Here is an 18,192-nt window from a genome sequence, read left to right as displayed (position 1 = left end):
GAGCCCCCCCACCCATCTGCCCTCTGGTGGACTCATCGCACTTTGAAGAGCATGCAAGTTCATGTCTGAGCTAATATTTATCCTTCAACCATCAGATCTGATCACATTGCTGTTTGTGGGAGCTTGCTGTGCTCACTGATTGCCATGTTTCCTGCAACAGTGACTACACTTGAAAAAGTATTTAATTGGCTGTAAAGCACTTTGGGACATCAAAGTCACTATTTAAGAAACTTGCATTTATAAAAAGGCCAAAACTGACTCCCTGGGGAATCCCAATGCTTTGCTCAGGCCCAGACTCTGGATTCAGACAAACTGCTGCAGTGCCAAGTCAGAACCACTGCTACAGGTATAGTCTGAACACAACCAGAAAAATTAGTCTGAGAGCACAATGTTACACAAGAGATCAGTGAGTGAAATTTAAACTCAGGAATCTGAAACTCGTTACTGTTAACCAGAATCTTAGTGGTCAACTCTAGTCTCTTCCTAGGTGAGAAATGAACCACTGGAGTTAATCACTTGTCACAGGAGAGACCATTTAAGTCAAGGGGCTCAAATAGTTACACATTCCTCCACTGCATAACTCCCAGCCTCTTGTCCATAAGATGTACTGAGTTCAGGAATATTTAGCCCCCCACCAGTCCCATCAAACATCCTGAATGCAGGATCAAGACACCCTGGCCTGAATTATAACCAACCTTCAGAACAGTAAACACCATTCATCACTGGGGGTGAAAAAATTCACAACTAAACTTGGGCCAAGTCTTAAATGTCCACTGCATTCTGGTTGGCCTTTTAGGACAGGAATTAACAAGATTCTTTGATTTAAAAGCAGTGAATTCAGTTAGGTGAGCACCCTTTCTATAAAAAAATACCACCCTCCAGGTTATTCTAGTAGAGAGGTAGTCCTGGTCCCACAACATGCAAAGTGACATCCAATACCAATGACCACCCTATATTAAAGTCACAGGGGAGCTCAGAAGGCAATGATCACCTTTAAGTTGAGTTACCCTTTCAACCCATGTGTTTTTTGCCTTGGAAAAGGCAAAGTAATCTTTCTCTCCCAAGTGAAAGACCTTAACTGATTTTTTTTGCTGTTCTACAGCCCAGTTATAGTAGAACAGCCTTCCCATCTAGAGGTGTTTAAGCAGTCAGCTTTTGCTAGTTTTCTAGGTTTGCACATCTTACAGAAACTATTGAAGCATCTTCCGACATGCCAAAAACCCCTGATCCAGGATTATTCAGACTGCCCTATTACCTCATCTAAAAAAACTCTCCATTCATCACCTTTATTGAATCCAAATCCTGAATTACTGTTAAATTCCTCAATGACTGATCAAGCTTAGATTATTGAAGGGCAGCTGTTAGTTAAAATTAGACTGCTGCCTCATGTTGAGCTATCTATACTCAAACAATACAAAAAGTCACAAGGATTGGCAAGACAAGGAAGAGCAGGAGTTCATATGTCCTTGCAGGTGCCCATCACTACTGGCCATTAGTGAGGGGAGGGCCAACTCCAGGGGCAGTTTCAGCTCCCAATACTGGGAGATGTGGCCAGTAGAACTGTCGACACTCAACTGCTCTGGGAGCAAGTGTTGAACAGCACTTTAAATATTGGCCCAGCTGAACTCGTAGAAATTCACACAAGTTTCAGCATCAGAGTCCTTAAGATGCACATCAAGAGGTTCAATACTGGACTAAACTTTATGCAGCTTAGGATAAAGTTAAATTCCTTTACATTGATCAAAGACCAACTGGAAGTAGATCACTAGAATGATCTCAAGCATTGATCCATGAATTATGGATATGGTTTCAGGGATTGCAAATTCTACAAGAAGCCTTTCCAAAGTGGAAAGGGAGCCAATCAATTTTTACTGAAGTGGAATACAGTTACTGGTTTAATGAGAAACTACACTTCAGATAAGGACCAGCACAGGTTGTAATCCTACTGATCCAGGTTGGGAATATCTGCAAGGGCAAAAGTAAGAGTTTAAGCACTGAGTCAGGATGGAGTTTTATAGAAGGGATTCTCATTCCCAAGTGATCCACAGTTCCTGCTGGGAAGTGCACACACTTAGACATTGGGGTCAGCTGTGATCCTGCTCCATTGTCTCCATTACAATGGTGACTACACTTCAAAGTATTTATTGGCTGTGAAATGCTTTGGGACATCCAGGTCACAAGATGCTATAGAAATCAAGTCTTTAAAAGACTGCCAACACTCCATCTACACTCAAAACTGGAGTCACTTTCAGAAAAGCAGAATTAGTAATTTCCTTGATAGAGAACCATTCTCCCTCCTAGATTTCAGAAGGCCTTGAGTCAGTTTCCTCATCAGCTGTGATCAAGTGTTCCATCTACAATGCTGGAACATTGTCCTCAACATGCTGACCAAATTCATTTATTGAAATGAGTGGTTTATGGCATTTAGATTGGCTGGGGAAGAATCCAGTTGTGATGTGGTAAGTGTTATCAGCTCTGCCCTTTGCACCTATAGAACTACTCAAATCGGTCACAGCCAATTGAGCCCAATACTGTCCATTTCCTTCAGCTACCCAACACAGCTCTCAAATACCCTCCAAATGTTTCCCAATGTCCTTCCCTAGGAAACTATTCCTTAGAATAAGAAAGCTCCAGATTTCTCTTGCTGCCAACTTCCAAGTGAAGACTCAGATCTCATCAATGGAAGAAAACCAAGCAAGCCAGCCAACTTGCTGCAGGTGAATTCCTGAGCAATGAGGCACTAGTAACATCAAGTTCTAGGCAAAGCCTACTTCAGCTGTATGGTAACTGAAGCTGAAGTTTTAGTGGGGTCTCAGTCCCACAAGGATTACTCGATTTCTTTATGAAATGCAGTGCTTTTTTTAAAAAAACGCATCAATCTAGAGACTGGCCCAATGTCTGGGGAAATCTACATTTCTATCCACCCACATTGCCAGTTTGTCCTGTGTAGTGGGCACCTAAAGACATTGTCCAAGAGTTATATCCTAGAATGACTTGTTCATTTTGAAGGCACTCCTGCATGAGCTAGAGTATAGGCATGCTCTCCACTCCTCTCCCCCTAGGAGATGCAATCTTAGCCCTGCCCCCCCCACCCCTGCAATCACTGGCCGGTGACTTGAAGTGAAGATTGTCCATCAGGGAACCTCTGGGACCTGGGCTGAAGATGCTCCAAAACAAGTTTAGTAACTGCATTTCAGAGACACTCAGCAAACCCAACAGTCCTTGTGCCCTGCCACACTTCATTAGGACAGGAGTAGGCCATTCAGCCCCTTGAGCTGGTTCTACCATTCAATTAGATCATGACTGATTGATAACTCCATCTACTCACCTTGGTTCTGTAACCCCTTACCCAACAAATCGGTTTTGAAATTGACAATTAACATTTTCTTGGGGTGGGGTTCTTAGAATAGTGGAAATCTTTTGTGGAAGATTACTTCCTGACCTCACCCCTGAACAGCCTCGCTCTAAGCTTTGAAGATTATGGTTCCCCCTTGTTCTGGACTTGAGGAAATAATCTTTCTGCCCTCATCTTAAACACCTCAATAAGATTACCCCTTAATCTCTACACAAGGGAATACAAGCCTAGTCTGAGCAACCTGTCCTCAATTTAACCCTAGCATTTGATTGGATCACTGGGTGGAGCAGTGTTTAAGAGCTAGTTAGTAATCCAGGTTATTGCAGCAATACTAGACACAAGCTCAGCTGCTTAAATTCTCAATCCCAAAATAGCAAGAAGAGTTTTTGGACAAACTACTGCAGGGAGTGGTTGTAGTGTCTAGACTGACTAGTCTAAAATCAGGTAGATATGACATGTTCTTGCAATGCCTTTGTTGGCCAGTAAGGAACACCACAACTCAAATCTATTTTAAATAGCACTGTCTTTAGTTTATAAAACCTTGTGCCAAGTACAATTAACAATTCAGTGGTTTATCTGACATGTTATATTTCACATTTAGGAGGATTTACATAGAAATTACAGCACAGACAGGCTATTCAGCCCAACAGGTCCATGCTGGCATTTATGCTCCACACAAGCCTCCTCCCTACCTTCATCTAACATAACCTATTCCTTTCACCAAGGGAAAGGAAGCCAAGATTATGCAACCTCTTTGCAATTTAACCCTTTAAGCCCTGGTAGTCTGGTGAACATGTTGCACCCCTCCAAGGCCAATATCTTTCCTGAGGTATGGTGCCCAGAACTGACCAGAGCTTTATATACACAATGGCAGCACAACTGTCACCCCTCTGTATTCCAGGTAGATGCAAGACTTCCCACAGTACTATTCAGAGAAGGGAGTTCTCCTGGTGTTCTTGGAAATATTTATCCCTCGACCAACATCACTAAGCAGGTTAACTGGCCTTATATTTCATTTTCTGTGAAAAATGAAACTGATTTTTATGCTTCATAGAGGACAGAAGCACACAATGAACAAGCCATGTGTCAGAGTTCAGGTGTAATCAGTCCTGGGCCAGGGGACTGCCCTATTGTAATATGGTCACGTTTCTGATCACTGAAAGTTGTTGCTCTGGAAAAATGACAAATCAGGAAGAGAACTTGAAATATAAGATTGGAAGCAATTTACCTCCAGGTAAGATACTACATGTGAGAATGAACACATTTGGTCCTCAAAAGGCTTTATACAGTGTCCCTTTTAAGATTTGCTCAAGCTGGCATCAAATCAAGTGGCTAGCTTCAAGAGTCAAAACATTACTGGAGGAATGCAGCACAAGATATCCTGCATGTTTGACTCGAGGTCACTGCCAATGAGGTCAGAGTCTCGATACTCATTTGTTTTTGCTGGTGACTGCATCAACGCAAGAGTTTTAATCTCAGAAGTTGACAGAACTGAAGTTGGGAGATAAAGGATAGGGCACCAGTTCAATGCTTTTCACTACAAGTGACAAGTTTTACTCATTCAAAATCATGTTGGAACAAGCACCCAGGGTTACTTATAAATTTATTCAATTGACATCAGTGCAGTGGGGGAGACTAACCTAGAAGTCTGCCTTCAAAAAACAATGCAGCAGGAAAACCTTAAACCAACTATCATGTAAATCAGATTAGTGTCACCACTTCAAACCTTCACATTGCTGCATTTCCCAAACTGCTCTGCCAGTGCACAGCAAGATCCCACAAAAATTGACTGGCCAGTTAATCTTTTTTTTTTAAAATATTGGCTAAGACTCCAGAACTCCCTTGTGGGATTTAACCACTGGAGCAGGTACAGGGCCTTAGTTTAATGACAGTGATGTGATTTAAATAGGACAAAATAAAGCTGGAGCTGAAGTCTTGGTGTGGGGCTGGAAACCATGGGCCTGACTCTAGGATGGCACACTACAAGCAAGGCAACACTTCAAACCTTGCTGCAAGCCTGATTACCTACACATGTACTAGAGAAGGAATTATTGCAGGCAACAGATTAGCCAGACAGTCCACTTGTCCTTTTAAGGACAGGATGAGAAATTCCCTTGCAAGAATCAGGCTTACACTTCCTACATTACAAATTGGGGGTTGTATTCTTGAGTTTCGAAGGTTAAGGGGTGATCTGATCGAAGTTTAAGATATTAGGGGGAACAGATATAGTTTCTCTCTATCCACTGGTTGGGGATTCTAGGAGTAGGGGGCACAGTCTAAAAATTAGAGCCTGACCTTTCAGGAGTGAGATTAGAAAACATTTCTACACAAAGGGTGGTAGAAGTTTGGAACTCTCTTCCGCAAATGATACTAGCTCAATTGCTAAATTTAAATGAGATAGCTAGCTTTTTGGCAACCAAAGGTATTAAGGGATATGGGCCAAAGGCAGGTATATGGAGTTAGATCACAGATCAGCCATGATCTTATCAAATGGCGGAGCAGGCACGAGGGGCTGAATGGCCTACTCCTGTTCCTATTAGCCAGCCACTAACTTGAACACCCAATCCCTCCACCACTGGTGCTCCATGGCTGCAGTGTGTACCACCTACAGGTGGCACTGCAGCAACTCAAAGCTTCTTAGACAGCACCTCCCCAACCTAGAAGGACAAGAGCAGCACATGGGAACACCATCACCTCCAAGTTCCCCACCATTCTGACTCTGACATTGCCATTCCTTAATCATCCCTGGAATTCCCTACCCAACAGTACTGTGGGAGCACCTTAGTCATGGACTGCAGTGGTTCAAGGCAGCAGCTCACCACCAAGGGTCAATTAGGGATGGGCATTAAATGCTGGCCTTGCCAGTGACACCAAGAATATCAAAAGCCAGAAGTAGATGGTTCCATCTACTTGCTGTGTAAATCCCAGCTCCTTCCCATTCAGTTTTCTGGGTTGTGCGTTACTGCAATATTTAAATTGCAGTGTAGAGACAGAACATTGTAACATGAGTATTTGAAGATAGACTCTTTAACCCCTCACCATCACATCCTGAATCACTTGATCCTACATGTGGTTTTACAGCATTGAATCTGCCAGCATTCCTTGGATTCATTCCAGTCCTAAGAACTCCTTCCTTTTTTTACAGTGGAAATCTTTTAATTTAATGCTATTCATAGAATTACAAGCCAACTCCCACATCAACATATCTTGCTCCCTCATTTACTTAACAAAACTTTCCCTTAAATGCTTCAGGATAAACTTAACATTCAGAAATCCCACACTTACCAGGAAGCTCACTCAGCTGATCATTTGGGAAGACAGCCCCTGTCCAGTGACACTAATGATCTCCCCCTCCCCTTTCTGCTCCAACACAGGCCACTCCATCAGTTCCCTCTGCTGCCCTCCCCCCCATCTCCCAGTGCTTCTGGAGTGAATTCAATTCTAAATCCCAATCGAGCCCAAAAACAAACCCTTAGCATCAGACAGGACCAGAAGAGTCAGATTCTTGGGTGTATACATCAGGGGTCTGTGTTACAACCTCTTGTTTCCCCATCTACAGTGATGAGGGAATATCAGTTTGCTGAAACTAAACCTCAAGAATGTGGAGGACAGTTAGGGGAGCAATCAGGGATAGATAAATAGATTTTGGGAATAACCCAATTAATACAATTGGGGGAGGGGAACCACAGGTGGTATGTGGAACCATTAAGAGGGCAAATAGGATTCTGGGAACATCCATATCATGAAAACCTGTGCAGGGACTGTTAGATTATGATGTGCAATTTGGTGGTGGTGGGGGGGTCATTGAGAGAACAAGAGTGCAAGTGAGGAGGTGATTATAGTTCTAATGGTTAGAGAAACTAAATGGGATTGAAAGAATGTGATGGGAAAGAGCAATGTTTTCCACTTGAACAAACAAGGGGTAGAGGATAGAGGGAGGTAGGATTGGCATGCTTTGAAGTGGAGTCAACATTGACACAATGAGACATTGGTCTATAACGAGGCCCGAGAGTGGGGTAAAGACAAGTCAGTTAGGATGGAGTGAGCTTCTGCCCTGGAGAAAGCTGTTATTGCTTGGTCTAGTTTAGTATCAACAGGGCGAGAGAGTGCCAAATATAAATAGAAGCATCAAGATCAAACTATTTCTAGCACAAATGTTTCTTTGGTCAGGATTCAAATCTGTTGAGCTCTGAAACCTCAAGGCAAATTACTCAAGTTAGGCTCCAATTAACTCCCGACCAGTTGGGAGCTAAACGAGGAACTTTTATACTGTAGGCCATTCTCCAGGGGTTCTTGCCCACCCTGCAGGACTTCAAGACCACCAGGGTAGTGCCATGTTCAAATAGTCCATAAACTGCACTTAAAGTCTCGTTAATCTTTGGGAGGAGTGTATATTTATTGGTGTCTAACTGTCCCTCACTATGTTAACTTGCCAATTAGACAGGTATAGAAATTGCCCTGGATTTAAATGGAAGTTCAGTGTTGAAGGCAGAGAGCAGATCTGAAGCGTCTCCCAGCAGCTAACAGCTCAAATTATGATTGACAGGTTGCATAAACTTGGCTTGTATTCCTTTGAGTTCAGTAGGTTCAGGGATGATCTAATGGAGGTATGAATAGACTCAGAAGCTATTTCCTCTGGTGGGAATCCAAAACAAGGGTCATAAATTTAAAGCTAGGCTGTTCAGGCATGAAATCAGGAAGCAATTTTTCCTGAAGGGTAGTGGAAATCTGGTACACTCTCCCCAAAAGGCTGTGGGTGTTAGGGGTTAATTGAAGCTTTTAAGACCAATAGATTTTTGTTGGCTAAGGGTATCAAGGGATACCAGCAAAGGAAATTATATGGAGTTGAGATCAGCCATGACCCAATTGAATGACAGCCTGAGGGAGTTGAGTGGCCTACTCCTGTTGCCATAGAGATTGTGTAATTAAGGAGCAGTTGATGGACAAGTGTCTAGATCCTCCAAACAATGAGGGGATGTTAGCTATTCCCAGTAGGTTAAGGGCAATCCTGTCTATAAAGATGCTTCACATTTTAAAAAAAGTTTAATTCCCAGCACAGGATTTGGGTGCCCATTTTCATTAAATAAAGGGCCATGGATCAGATGGAGCCCATAAAGCTATTGGGAAAGTCTGATCCTCTTCCCCCCCCCCCGCCACATCCCTTGTGCACCCTCTCCCACCCCAGTCATCCTCCTCCATCCCTAGAATTGTTCCCAGCATCTGTTCTCTTCCCCCAGTTATGTAATAACCCCTCTTTTCTCCTCCCCCCCAAACCCATTTACATAGCACCTTTAACATCCCAAAGCACTTCAAGTGTAACCAGATAAAAGTGGACACTGCCACAAGATATTAGGCCAGATTGCCAAATGCTTGGTCAATGAGGAAGGTTGAGGAACGAGGCAGAGGGGTTTTGGGGGGAATTCCAGAGCTTAGGGCCTAGACAGTTGAAGACAGCCACCATTGGTGGAGCAATTAAAAATCATGGATGTGCAAGAAGCCAGAATTGGAGGAGTGCAGAAATCTGTAGGATATGAGAGAGAGATTGAGGGGGTGAGGCGATGGAGGGATTTGAACACAATTTTTAAAAATTGAGGCATTGCCAACCAATGTAGGTCAGTGAGCACAGGGGTGATGGGTGAATGGGACTTGGAGAGAGAGTTAGGGTACAGGCAGCAGTTTTGGGTGAGCTCAGTTTTGGAGGGTGGAAGATGAGAGGCTGGCCAGGATAATAGGTAAGTGGGGAGGGGAGAAAGGATTTGTTTTCATTACTTCATTCCACCTGTTCATTAAAACAAGCAGTGCTCTGATCCTCAGCTAAAAATAGAAGTTCTAAAATGACATCCATTTTATTTTGGTCTATGACTGTGTCCTGGCTGGAGGAAAAACAAAGTCTGGACACACCCCAGCACATTCTCAGGATGTTGTCATTACTGGCAAGACCAGTATTTATTCCCTGTCCCCAGCATGACAGTGGCTTGCTGGGCCACTTATGAGACAACCACATTGGTGCAGGGACAGGTGTCACTTATAGGCCCAGACCAGGTAAGGATAGCAGGTCTCCTTGCTTAAAAAAAAAGGAACACTAGTTGGGTTTTTACAATGATTGTAAAGTTTCATAGTCACTTACTGATACCAGCTTTTTATTTTTAAAATGGAATTCAAATTCTCAAACCACCATGGTAGAATTTGAGCTCTGGATTACTAGTCCAGTAACACCACTTCTATAATTATACCCATATTTACCAGAGGAACAGAGCCAGTCATGTACTGGCTCAGTGATTAATCCCTGCAAGGGGGAAGAGGAGAAAGATAACTGGCAAACCAAGCAGGGAGAGGAGAGTTTTTTTTAAAAAAAAGTTATGATCTGGAATGCACTGCCTGAAAGGGCGATGGAAGCAGGTTCAATAATAACTTTCAAAAGGGAATTGGATAAATACTTGAAGGGGGAAAATCCACAGGGCTATGGGGGAAAAAAAAGCTGGGGAGTGGGACTAATTGGACAGCTCTTTCAAAGAGCTGGCACAGGCATGATGGGCTGAATGGCCTCCTTCCTTGCTGTATGATTATGAAAGAACAAAGCCAGAGATCACTTTAGTTTTCCATCACCAAAGTACAGGGCAAAGGATCCTTTTCATTTGGGGCCAAGATGCCTTAACCCCCCCCCCCCCCAGAGGATGGACTGCCACGTGATGTAGTCAGTGATGTGATCAGTGCCCCTTGGCAGTGCCAGTCTGTTACCACCCTCAGGCATTGCATCCCAGATCACAACTCCATGCAAAAAAAAAACAATCTTCCCACCCCCCCCCCCCTTTGGTTAACTCCTGCAATGAGTCAGTACATAAGGCTGACTTGCCCCTTCCTCTCCCCAGTATATATGGGTACGATTATGAAGTTGTGTTGCTGGACTAGTAACCGAAGAGGGAAATACCCTGGTTTCTCACAGCCCTTAAAAACTTTGGGCCGGGGGGGGGGGGGGGGGTACCAATCTCCGCCACTATCACTTTCCTCCAGCAGTCTGCAATAATATCCCACTGCCAGACCCGCCCACCGCCCGAAACGCACAAAATACTTCGAGCCCCCTGAGAAAGTGCATTAGCAGCCACTCCAGTAACTCCGGGTAAAAGCAGCATCACGTCCCATTAGAGAGAGAGTGGCGAGGTCCATGTTAATATCCAGCTTCCCACCTTCACAGCAAATGTCAGCTCAGCCCTTAGAGAGTGGACCAGAAGCAGGACCTTCTCCCCACACACACACACACAGCTCTCCCATTCCCAGTAATCAAACTCTCCATCAATCCACACAATCTCACTACACAGTCCTTCCACTACTCGCACAGGGCTGAAGACACCAGACACACACAAGCAGACAGCTGATGCAAGTTCTAACCTTTCGACACACTTTTAATCGCTGCTGGAATTGGGTAAACGTCAAGAGCACAAAAAAGCAGAGTTGAGAGAGAGAGAGAGAGAGAGAGTTTCAGAAAAACTTACGAGCCTGACTGACTCAGTCACCTGGTTGAGTCCACATTTCCCCCTGAAACTGGAAGGACTGAGGCAGAGACCCGCGGCTCAGGACGTCGTGTTTAACCGAGGGGGGTGGGATTGTGTGGCCTCGAGAGACGTTTCAATCAGATCCTGGCAGCTGGAGGCTTCAGTGGAATGTGCTGAATCCTGACAGGAACAGCCTCCCCGCCCCCCACTCCACCCCATCCCGGCCTGGCCAACACTCGTCACTCCAGGATTAACCCCATGTGCGCCTACCCCCCCATCCGCCACTCCAGGATTAACCCCATGTGCGCCTACCCCCCCATCCGCCACTCCAGGATTAACCCCATGTGCGCCTACCCCCCCATCCGCCACTCCAGGATTAACCCCATGTGCGCCTACCCCCTCATCCGCCACTCCAGGATTAACCCCATGTGCGCCTACCCCCTCATCCACCACTCCAGGATTAACCCCATGTGCACCTACCCCCTCATCCGCCACTCCAGGATTAACCCCATGTGCGCCTACCCCCTCATCCGCCACTCCAGGATTAACCCCATGTGCGCCTACCCCCTCATCTGCCACTCCAGGATTAACCCCACGTGCACCTACCCCCTCATCCGCCACTCCAGGATTAACCCTGTGCACTGTACTAATCTTCAGTTGTAAGGCTACATTGAGTTAATAGCATTTTATTTTTAAAATAAAATGCTATGGGCAGTGGTCCTTCCCCTGGGAAGAAGTTTAACAGTTCACTAGAACTCTGAATTTCTACGAATTCAACAGCCTCCTGGGCTATGAAGTTTCACAATCAAGGGAGAGAGTCTCCACTCAGTCTCAAACTGTAGTAGTTAATTCCTTAGCCAGTGTTCCCCACACCCCAAAAGGGTTTTGAAAATTACAAAATGGAAACAGGCTGTCCACATAGGCAGTAGCCCCTAATCCCATAGCCTTGCAATCTTTAAATGGCCTGGTCTCAGCTTCAAAACTTGCCCCAAAATCCAAAGCGGGGTGGGGGCAGGCGGAGGAACAGACTATACCTGCCCCAGGCATCAGTAACTAAGTTTATAAAAAGGATCCTTCAAAAAAAAGTTAAGCCCCTCATTTAATATTCAAGGAGCCAAACACCCATTTTAGGTGCTTAAAAAAAATGGGCACAGGCCATCCCATTGATAAATTGGTCCTTTGTTGTGCCTGAAAGTGGGTGTAATTCACTGATTTTGACCCACTAACTCCAGTGGAGCAGTCCACAGCCTCAATCCACTGTTTAAAGATTGACAGATTTAGTCTTATCTAACCCCCATTGTGCTAAACCCCTCAAGTCATTAGAAATAATTTTAAAATGTCTGTCAAAATTAGCCTGCAACCTCCTGTGCTAGAGACCAGACAATTTTACAGGACTTTATATTTCCTCATACCAGGCAGCATCCCAGTGAATCTGCTGTACCCTCCCTACAGAATCAACATCCTTCTTAGTGTTGAGTCCAAAACTACACAATACTCCAAATTATAATTCAATAGCAAGATTATATTCTATATTTCTTGCCATAAAACTCAGCATTCCATTAGCTTCATGGGCTTAATACATTTGAAATACTGTCAAAGAGCAGAGGAATTCAGGATCCTATGAGTTATGAGCAGTGATCTCATTGAAACACAAGATTGAGGTGGGGAGGGTTTTACAGGGTAGATGCTGAGGTTGTTTCCCCTGGCTGGAGAGTCTAGAACAGGGGGGGTTAGACGGAGGATAAGGGGTCAGCCATTTAGGGCTGAGATGAGGAGGAATTTCTTCACTGGGGTAGAGAATTTCAAAGAGGGCTGTGGATGCTGAGTATGTTCAAGACAGATCATGGAGATGTTTGGGGAATCAAGGGATTATTGGGTTGGGGGGACGATCAGGCAGGAAAGTAGAGTTGAGGTCAAAGATCTTGAAAGACTAATCAGGCTCAAGGGGCCATAGGGCCTCCTCCTGTTTGTTCTTATAATCAAATCCTCAAAGGACAATTACTACTTTAAGTAAAATGTAACACCTCACATTTACAGATGCTGAATTCCATCCACCTCAATATCCTTCAGTTTCTCATTTATTAAACTTCCTATTTTAGGAGGACCTGTAAAATTCACTACTTCTAGACCCATATCCAAATCATTCATGTAACATCAGACCCAAAAAAGGCCTCTCTGGGACCCAAACTCAAACGGCCTCAACTCTAGTTTTTAAATCCAATTCACTACCTGCCCCCAACTCCATAATCCTTCAATCTTCTCTAGTGTGGTACCTGGTCAAAAACTCAATGCCAATCACATTTACTGGTCTGGTAATCTCAAAAGGACTTCGGTTTGTCCAATTCAACAGGTCAATTCTGATTCTTCAAAAAAGTGAACTACAGACCAGTTAGCTTAACAGTGGTAGGAAACACTAAAATCTTAGCTAAAAGTTTAAGCAAAACAAATAGCTGTTAGCATGGATTTCTAAGGTCATGTTTAATTTTATTTGAATTCATTGAAGAAACAAAGACAAAGCTGCAGATGTGGTTTACATGAACTTTAAGGCCATTGATAAGGGGTCATCCAAGACTCAAAGATCAGGGTGTGTGGAGTCAGGTAGCAGAATGGAGTGAAAGACAGTGACAACAGGTAGGAGTTAAGAGAAGTTTCTCAGACTGGCAGGAAGTGGTGTCCTGCAGGGATTGGTGCTGGGACCACTACAGAAATGGTTTAGACTAATTGAAGGCATGGTGTTGAATTTTTTGGAGAGGGTGGGGGACTAAATCTGCAACAGTTGCCAACTCCTGGGGAGGAACCTCAACCCAGAGGGCTCATTCCAGTACACCCACCAGCTTGGGTTACAAGGGCCAGAAGTTCCAATCAACTGCTTGAATGGCAAACAATGAATAGAAAACTCCACTCACTGTCCCCCAGTGAATTAGAACCTTGTCCTCAAATCCTCACTTGACCCTTTTGGGAAAGGCTCCAACCAGGTGTGAGCTTGCATCCAGTGCAGATGTTGGATTCCTCACTTTCCCCATCTTCCTAGTACTGATCCACTCCTGCCCTTCAATTTTGACATTCACATACTGCCTGGATTATAAAACCATTTCTTCAGCTGTGTCTATCACTCCTCCTCCCCCCTCAATTTCACATTTGATAGCCACTGCTTGCCTACATCAACTTGCATTTATATAGCACCTCACATGACCTTGAAGTCCCAGAGTGCTTTACAGCCAATGAAGTACATTGTTGTAATAAGAAATATGGTAGCCAATTTGAGCACAGCAAGGTCCTACAAACTGATAATGACCAGATCATCTGTTTCAGTAATGGCAGAGGGATAAAAATTGGCCAGGACACAAGAGAACTCCCCTGCTCATCAAACACAGCACCCTGTGAATCTTTTATGCCCACTTGAGGGCAGACAGGGCCTCAGTTTAACATCTCATCTGAAAGATGGCTCCAATAGTACAGCAATGGAGTACTAGTGTGGATTTTGTGCTCGTGAGACTTGAGCACACAACTTGTGATTCAGGAGTGCTGCCCACCTGAGCCACCAACCTAAAACTGCTCAGATGAGAAATGCCAACTAAATTATTGAGTCCAAGTTTTACTTCTAAAAAAAATTACAGCAAACAATCCCACTGTTTCAATTAGTCATTCAGGATTTACCATCCTGTGGAGACCTGAAGCCTTAAAATGACCAGGCCAGAATGAATGAAGTTTTGCTATGCCTTTCTTAAAGATTGTAAACAATTTTACAACACCAAGTTAGTCTAACAAATTTATTTTAAATTCCACAAGCTTTCAGAGGCTTCCTCCTTAGTCAGGTGAACGGTGTGTCACCTGACAAAGGAAGCCTCCAAAAGCTTGTGGAATTTAAAATAAATTTGTTGGACTATAACTTGGTGTTGTAAAATTGTTTACAATTGTCAACCCCAGTCCATCACCGGCAACTCCACATCATTTCTTAAAGATGGTTATTTAAGAGCAGAACAAGCTGAAGGAGTCAGGAGGAGTTAGCTGGCTCAACATCCACAAGATACAGGGATACAAGCCAACTGAAAAACAAAGCCAAGTTAGCACCAAAGCACTCCAGTGATGTACAGCTCAGGAGGGCAGGTCTCTGCATATCTGCCTGGCAACAGTTAGTGTCTCAACTACATTCCACCAGTAACTCAATACTGCTAGGGAAGGGATGGAGAGCCAAGCACTCTCCCAGACAGCTAAACAATTGCAGAGAAGGCAAGTCAATGAGCTGCACTAAGGTCAATCTCCTGCAAGACCTGCTCAGAAATGCAACTTTTGCTTCAACTCAAGAGCCTTACTGTCCATTATCTCTGCCCTCACCACCAAATTTAGAGGCAGACAATGGAAACATGAAGTGGCTGGTTTCAGGTACAGAAATATCTTCTGTATCTGTTGTCCTATGCTTCCTCCCTACACATGATTGGCTACAATGCCACAGGGTATGGAGAAGAAATAGGATAAAAGGATTAAGTGTTGAGACTGGACAGTGGTCAGCAAGTTCAATTATGGGGACACAAACTAATCTTGTTCTCCCTGGTATCCACATGCTTTCCAGGACAGCAAGCCAGACCCCATCTCAAGCCTAATCCAGGAGCAGTGAAGCCCAATTACTGACAAAAGTTACCCATGGCCATGTTTCAATGTCAATTAGAAGCTCAAGATCAGAAAGTGTTGGAAAAACCCTCACCAAGCAGCTTGAAGTACAGACACACCCAATAGTCTCAAGATGTCCAATTGGTTCATCCACCCACACAATGGGAACACAAGTTGTCCCCAGATGGCAACAGCAACCAAATCTTCACTCAGCTAATCTAGCATTTAGAAGATGGTCAACCTTCAGCAACTAAGCTGTTATCCAGGCAACACTGGTCATTGGCACAAGTGGGCATCTTATAAAGGGAAATACCCTAGGTTAGCTATTGCAGCTTTTAAAGGCAAAGGGTACACAGTAACCAAGTTTGTGCTGTGGGAGATTACCATTTCATGCCAGGAGCAAGAGACCAGTTAGTAAATACATAATTCCTTCAACACTGGAACATACTATCAAAGTATTAACTTTGAGAAGGGAAGATACATTAAGTTTGTAGAATGGCTTATCACTAACTTAGAGTTAAACTTGTATATAGAGTAAATCAAGAGTGAAGCCCCAAACTGACTGAAGCAAAGTGTCCTTCAGAAACTGTTTGGTCAAGCTCTGGGTCCAGGCTATATTTACATACAATGTCAGTGTTTGTGCAAAGACAAGTCACTCCAAGTCATTGAGTGCACTCAAACTGGATCATTGCACTGTTCAGTCTGAAAAAAGGGAGACTGTCCAGTCCTCAAGCCATTTGATCATGATCTGACCCTCAACTCCAGTTACCTGCCTTTGCACCATAATCTTGTGACCTATCCTTCACAAATCATGCTGAACTCAGACTCAGATTTTCCTTTCCCACACTTTCTACCCAACACCCTACAAAGTATGGATGAAACCAAGATCACTCAACATGACCCATAGCAAGTAGCTGGATCAAGGCAGGGGTGGGGGGAGAAGACCAGAAATATACAATAATCTTTCCAGTTCAGTAATTATTAATTTTGAAAGGGTTCATTTCTGGTTGACTTACTTCATAATCCATTTGTATTATGAACAATGGACAGTAGTGAGTCAGTGTTATGACCAGAGCTGGTCAATATTGAAGCTACACCCAATGCCAGTTTTAGGGAAACTGAAATACACAATTTCAGCAGTGTTGGATTTAGAAATGAACTTTGATGGTGCAAAATTTGTTTCTGGGCTATCCCATCAAGTTTGGATTTGACATTGAGGCCTTTGTTTTCTGAGTACCTTTTAATGAGTCACTATAGTTTGAGTGTTTCATCCCGGGGGGTCTTTGGCTGCCCATTGCAAAGGTGAAATGACAGACAAGGTACCACAAAGCAAGTGGGAGGAGGTGGTGTATTTTTGATAGGGCTGGTTGAGGGAGTCACATTGGACAGGACTGCAGTGTCAAGGGATCTTTCACCCATCACTAAATTATCTGGTCATTATCATATTGCTGTGCACAGATGGGCTGGTGCACTTCCTACATTAGTGACTACAGCCAATGATGCTCTTTGGGCAGGGGGAAGGTGGTTAAAATTCCCAATGTGTGACTTAGTTTAAAATTTAACTAAATGTCCTCAGAAGTGGCAGTGAGCATTTTGTTTCAGGGCCCTGGGTACTCAAAGTATAAAGTGCTTTGGGATGTCCAAGAGTATGAAAGGCAATTATACAATGCAAGTCTTTTCTCCCCATGTCTGTTTCATGCAGCCTCAATTTGAAGTCTTGCACAAAAAAACTACAGCACCTCAATACTACTGGCCAAGTGACTACCTTGACCCCATGTGACTTTGCTAGTGTATGGCATTAAACCTCTTCCAGTATGGAGAGCTAAACAACTTAATCAGTGCTCAATTGCTTCATGGCATAAAGTGAATACACAGAGCCCTGAAACAAAATGCTCACTGCCATTTGAGGAGATTGATGTTATTTTATTAAATTTTAAACTGTCAGACACATTGGGAATTATAACCTTCCCCAAAGCTAATTTACAACCAAAACAAGTGTAAATTTGACTGGGGAGGAGTCAAGAAAAAATTTAACCATTTCTACAAAAAACCTCAATTAATTCAATCCATTTCCTGCCCAGCTCCCCACCATTTTTTCTGGTTTGTCAAGCCATACCTTGGGATTTGCTGACAGGATGTTTGAAGCCCATCTTGCTCCCCTCACCATCAGACAGCTGAGAGCACAGGCCAGCAAGGTCACCTCATGTGTGCAATGCACACTTTCTGGCTTGTGCCTGATAAAAGAACCTTCAGCTCCTGATAACAGGCATCATATTTCAATTTAAGAATGTGTCAGGAGAACATAGCATTTTTAATTCTACAAGCTTCAGTCGCAGAAGGGACATTTTACACCATGATCATAAAATAATGGGTCATCGAATCAAATTCCCTCTTAGTTTAAAAGCTGATTTGAACCAACTTTAAAATTGGAGGCCAAAATGTAGGAGTTGGATAAATACTTGAAAAAAGGAGAAAAATTTGCAGGGCTATGGGGAAAGAACAAGGGAGTGGGACCAATTGGATAGTTCTTTCAAAGAGCCAGCACAGACATGGATCAAATGGCCTTCTTTTGGATTCTAGCAAGTTAACTAGTCTGTACTCCCAGGTAAGGGACAAGCCATGGCTCCCCATCTACTGGCCTGCTCATGAGCTAGCCTTCTGCCAACCATCACTCAACCAGGCAGGGTTACTACTAGCCCATGAGTCAGTGCTCTGCTGATGCAAGTGCAGTACATGCTG

At 43.8% G+C, this 18,192-nt stretch overlaps 1 protein-coding gene and 1 long non-coding RNA gene across 5 annotated transcripts in view; one reads left to right on the top strand and one right to left on the bottom strand.

The window, feature by feature from the left end:
• Positions 1-18,192, top strand: part of LOC137320689 (uncharacterized) — a 191,972-nt gene that overhangs the window by 5,090 nt on the left and 168,690 nt on the right. The window lies entirely within an intron of this gene.
• Positions 1-18,192, bottom strand: part of dab2 (DAB adaptor protein 2) — a 71,116-nt gene that overhangs the window by 41,003 nt on the left and 11,921 nt on the right. The window contains exon 1 of one of the 4 annotated variants that reach the window (XM_067982374.1): positions 10,846-11,014. The exons of 1 other annotated variant lie outside the window; for it this stretch is intronic. The gene's annotated coding sequence lies outside the window, so the exon portion shown is untranslated. Of the gene's footprint in view, positions 1-10,845; positions 11,015-18,192 lie in introns of those variants that run through there. 2 more of the 4 variants (XM_067982370.1, XM_067982375.1) reach the window with 2 other exon arrangements.

The sequence above is a fragment of the Heptranchias perlo genome, chromosome 4 (genome assembly GCF_035084215.1).
Source record: "Heptranchias perlo isolate sHepPer1 chromosome 4, sHepPer1.hap1, whole genome shotgun sequence".
In the NCBI taxonomy this organism is placed as follows: domain Eukaryota; kingdom Metazoa; phylum Chordata; class Chondrichthyes; order Hexanchiformes; family Hexanchidae; genus Heptranchias; species Heptranchias perlo.
This window is presented reverse-complemented; position numbering and strand designations above follow the sequence as displayed.